The following is a 6084-nucleotide window of genomic DNA, read 5'->3' on the forward strand; positions in this document are numbered from 1 at the left end:
TGTCTAACAATTAAGTTTGTTTTTATCATGATATATAATAATTTTTAAAAGATTCTGTGTAGTGAGTTTCAGCAATATCTTTCAGCTCTAGGCAGGGATGAAATACCGACAGTACATTTTCGTGCTGCGGAGGGATTTTCATCTCGGATCCGTTTACAGCAAGGGAAGTATCTAGTTCTGTAAAGGGATCCCTGGATAGAGTAGATTAATGTGACCGGCCCTTTAGGCACATACAAGTAGTGACAATTGAGTTTAGAATTGGCTATACTCCCGATAGTGGTCGTCTGTGATTGTGGAGATGTCAGTGAATGTCATGGTAATGAAGTTTGGTATAAAAGGAAAAGATACATTATACTAATATATATGAAAAAGTGAGTGAGCAGTGAATTAAAGTTAAAGCTTAATCATAAACTGGATGGGCTCACTGAGCCCATCCAGTTTATGATTAATCAGTCAAGGTAGGACGGGTAATTATTAGAAGATTGTGTCCTGTCTAAGCACCAGATAAAGCAGATATTGAAATTTTTATATGAAAATATTCCAAACAAGAACTTATGAAGATAATTGACAGATAGAAAACTCGAAAACATGTCCCTGATCTTGAAGCACAATAATCTACTAGTCTTCCCTAATTCGTAACAGATTTTACTACAGTTATCATTGTGATCTTATGATAATTAAGATGGCCATGATTACCATGATTATGTTTTTTTTTGTTTTTTTTTCTTACGATCACTATCATTAATTTCAACAAATTTTACTAATTGTCCTTATTTGTGATGGGACAACGATTATAATACTTTACAGACATCACTATTCGCAATGCTGTAGAAACTATGAGGATGCCCTGCAGCAACCTTCTCTGGTCCCGTATCCCAGCAAGACGGATGGTCTGACCCTGGCCCGGTGTCACTGACACAGGCCCCGTGAGTGCCGGTCATTTCCAAATTTGCCTATGCGTTTTTTTTTTGTTTTTTTTTTTCCAGAGTATGACATCAAATGAAGTAACACTGCTTCCATGATTTGGTAGCGAGATGTGAATCTTAGTTCAAAACTTACTCGCCTAGATCTTAGTTTTAAGATCACATTGCATTCATTACGTCATTGATTAATTTTTTTCATTTAATGTTATTCATACGTTATCTATTAGTATATTTGTTTAGTTTCCTATGTGAATTATTTTTCAATTTTCCATTCTCACTTCTGCTCACTAGTCATGCGTTATTTCATAATTTGTTAATCATAAATATCCGTTCTCATTTCTCGACCTTCCATTGTTACAAATGCCCCCACTTTTTTTCCTTTTAAATGAAAATTAAAATTACTCATCTCTCTCCTTCGCAGGATTATTGAAAACAGAGGCGTTCGAGGAGGCTGGCACTCCGTGTAACACAGACTAATGCCTCGACAGCGAGAGAACTTAATAGAGAGATTGAGCGCAAGATGTTTGTATTCCTTCGCTTATCCTGTCGCACAATGTTTTAAATAAAACAAGTGGAAATTAAAAGATGCTTTCAATATATCAACAAGCTAAAATGAAAACAAAATGACGCTGTAGAGACCAGGTTAAAATAATTAAAATAAAATGTAAAATAAAATATGATCCAACGACGTCCTACTTCGCAGTTTTTCTCTCGAGACAACGCTTAAAGGTTTTCGACAAGTTTATCCGCGTTATGCTTGCTGTTATACACCTATCCGGTCCACCCATTTGTTCTCTGGCCTTGAACTGTCCTCTTCTCCAATTGCCAGTAAACTAGTTCTGTGGCTCAAAAATAATGCATTGGCACTATACCCATTTGTTGGTCCTTTGTTGACCTTTCCTATGGCTCCGCTTCATTATCAGCATAACTACAAAAGCATATGAGGTATACTTATAACCTCACAGACTCAAAAATATCAAAGGCAGGGTTGTGTGTCTTGGTCTATTGATATTTTACAGGCACTAAGACGAGTGATTGCCTGTGATCATAGGAATAATCCAGCTGTCTATGAGTCGGGCTGCATGTGAACGTGGGACGGTGGGTACCATAAGATGCTAAACTTCAAGAATCAAGCAACATACACTTTCTTATAAATAACAATGGGTGTAATAAAAAAAAAAAAAAAAAAAAGCTTGTAAGAAATACATTTGAAAGTCTCGCAAGGCTATGGCCTTGCGAAGCGAATAGTAACTTCTGTATATATATATTTTTATATATATATATATATATATATATATATATATATATATATATATATATATATATATTTTTTTTTTTTTTTTTTTTTTTTTTTTTTTTTTTTATTATTATTATTTCAAAATTAAAGATACCTCGAAATAATTTTGTGTGTGTGTGTGTGTGTGTGTGTGTGTGTGTGTGTGTGTGTGTGTACATACATTTATATATACATATATAAATATTATAAATATGCGTATCTATATATTACTGAAAACCATCATAGAGGCGTTAGTAGAGGCTTGCGCTCCGTGTAACACAGAGTGATGCCTCGACAGCGAGAGAACTCAATAGAGAGAAGGGTGGATGCGAATGGTTCTGAGTGTTGGGTGTTGAAGTAGATAGACAAGAAAAAGATCAATAGTTTTGAAATGTGGTGTTACAGACGAGTACTGCATATTAGCTGGACAGAAAAGAAGACGAATGATGAAGTGCTGAGAAAAATGAATTGTAAAGACCGACTGTTGGACATCTTGAACAAAAGGAAATTAAAGTTTATTGGTCATGTAATGAGAAGTAAAAGTATTGAGAAAAACTTGCTGACAGGGATGGTGATAGGAAACAGAGGAAGAGGCAAACCGAAGACAAGACTGAGCGACAATATCAAAGATATTTGTGGGCTGTCGATGGTACAAGTGGAAAGAAAAGCGTAAGATCGAGTTTAGTGGCGAAGGATGGTGGAGAGGTCCACGGCTGCTCAAACATGAGCATACCGTTATTGATGATGATATATATATATATGCATATATATATATATATATATTATATATATATATATATATATATATATACATGTAAACTCATAAATGCGTCACTTCAAACCTCGATGATGCTTTACCTGAAATTAACACTACTACTATCATATTATTCTAATGGTTTTCTATTGATTTTATTGTTATAAGAAAATACTCATAAATATGTGTCACTCTGTAATTAAAAACTTATACTAGCATAATAAGTATTCTAGTACTCAATTTTATGTATAGAAATAAAAAATATATAAATTGTGTTAATCAAACTATGATAACACTATGCTTCGTAGCGACCACGTGCCAGCATCAATCTATCAGTTTTAGGAGTTTCGGGATATGTGGATAGATAAATATGTGTATAAACATGAATTTAAATATATGTATAAACACATACATTTATAATCATCTATGTACTTATAAAATATATATGCGTATATATATGAATTATGCATGTTGAATAAGAGTAATTCATTCATGTATAAAAGTAAATTTTCTTCATAATTACAATTCAAATTGTTTAAATTAACCCCTTTAAAAATATAGAAACACAAGTTAAGGAAAAAATTTTAAGACTTCAATTAATACATTTGATGTTTCTGCGGACTTACTACAAACCAAATCACAATCTTCTAAAATAGGTATTTATAAATTTTATATAGATTGTATATATACATATACACATACATATTTATGTAATATATATATATATATATATATATATATAATATATATATATATATACAAGTACATATATTTCTATATAAATATAAATGTCTGTATCTACACACATTAGTCCTGGGTAAGACAATAAACTGCACCCTAGGGTTCCCTTGAACAAGGATAGCACCCTATTAGCTCCCTATACCAGGGTTGCGGTGAAACTGTCGGCAGCAGGGCAGTGGATATCTGGTGAAAACACCATCAGTTCTACTGATTACTGGTTTCACCAAATAATATGTCTGGCGTATTACAGTGTAACTGTTTTAAAAGCGGCAGAGATAGTTCCTCCTAATTAGTTGGAGACTGCGAGTTGAGAAGGAGCATGGGGGATTCCACTCAACTTTTATTTTCTCCTGACAAACCTCTACACCAATGATTAAATACAGAAACGATAATTCATACCACATCGCCCGTCGCGTGGGTTATCAAGGGGCGCGTTAGTTAGTGGGCAACCAGGCTGACAATGTTAAACATGCATCTGGAAGACAAAGAAGATAAAGAAAACAGGTCCAATTAAGAAACACATTAAAAATCGGAACGTGGAACGTAAGGAAAATGAAAGAGATGGGTAAATTACATACTGTCTGTAACAAAATGGATAGATACAACATTCAAATACTAGAATCAGTGAGATCAATTGGAAAGGTAATGGAAGTTTCAAAACTAAAGAAAACAAGACAGTTCTTTTTTCTGGAAAAGAAGAAGGAAATTATAGCCACGGAGTTGCTATGATTCTCACGAAAAAAACTGCAAATGCACTAATTGGGTACAGCCCAATAAATGATCGCATTTTAAAGTCAGAATCAAGCAAAACCTCATAATATTAGTATTATACAATGCTACGCACCAACTAATATTGCAAGTGATGAAGAAATGGACATTTTTTATAACTCTCTCCAAGATACTTTAGACACAATCCCTAACAGAGATGTAAAAATAATCATGGGAGACCTCAACGCCAAAGTAGGAAAAAATAATCTAAAAAATTACACCTGTGGAAAATTCGGCCTTGGAGATATAAATGAAAGAGGTAAATTTGATTGAATTCTGTAGTACAAATAATTTAGTTATAGCCAATACATTGTTCCAACACCACCCAAGACACTTGTACACGTGGTTTTCACCAGACAAAAGAACACGAAACCAAATTGACTACATTGTGCTGAACCAAAAATGGAAGAGTTGCATAAAAATGCCAAAACAAGACCTGGTGCCGACTGCAACAGTGACCACCAACTACTAACTATCGACTTTAAAATAAGACTCAAAAAGATGGAACGTCCAACACCACCTCTAAAGCTCGACTACAAAACTCTTGATAACAATTACAGAATTGCAGTGTCAAACAAATTTGAAATACTCAATCAATGTGAAGATGATAAAACACCAAATGAGTTGTGGGAAGAAGGAAAAGAACTCCTGCTGAGCACTGCTTAAGAAACTAAAAAAAAAAAACCCCCTGGATACTGAAAAAAACAAGTGAAATTGAAACAAGAAGATGCCTAAAATAAAAAGGTATCAATAATCCAGTTGAAAAAGTAATCTACAAAAAACAAAATACAAAAATTCAAAGATTATTGCGACAAGATAAGGAAAAATATTTAAATGAACATTGCCAGAGAATTGAAAACTGTTCTATAAATAAGACAACTAAAGAACTCTACCAAGGAGTACGAAACATCACACGAAAATTTAAACCTACAATGGACACTATCAAAACTGAAGATGGACTTGTTTATGTGATGGAAAAGAAGTCAAAGATAGATGGAATCAATATTGTTCCAACTTATACAAAAAGAATAAAGATCTAACAACAACATTAATTAGACTCAATGACAGCGAGGATGAACCACCGCCACTGCTGGACGAAGTTATAAAAGCCATAAAAGAAGTAAAGAATAACAAGAGCCCCGGAATAGATGAAATAACAGCAGAACTAATTAAGAATGCTGGCGAAAGTGTTGAATACTTCTTCTACAAACTCTGTACAAAAATATGGAATGAAAGAAAATGGCCAGAAGACTGGGTAAAATTCAGTCTTTACTCCCATACCTAAAAAAGGTGACGCACTCCAATGCAACAATATAGACAATTGCCTTAATAAGTCACAGCAGCAAAATTTTTTTGAAATTATTGCTGAAAGAATGAAGTTGAAGTTAAGAGAGGAAATTGCAGACGAACAAGCGGGTTTTCGCCCTGGAAAAGGTACCAGAAACCAGATTCTAAATTTAAAATTGATCATAGAGAAAAACAGAGAACATCAAAAAGACCTATACCTGTGTTTCATTGATTATGTGAATGCTTTTGATACTGTTGATCACGATATCCTCTGGAATAACATGTACGATATGAAGTTTCCAAACACATCATCCAATTATAAATGCCTTGTATGA

This window comes from Penaeus monodon, chromosome 41, assembly GCF_015228065.2.
Source record: "Penaeus monodon isolate SGIC_2016 chromosome 41, NSTDA_Pmon_1, whole genome shotgun sequence".
Taxonomy (NCBI): domain Eukaryota; kingdom Metazoa; phylum Arthropoda; class Malacostraca; order Decapoda; family Penaeidae; genus Penaeus; species Penaeus monodon.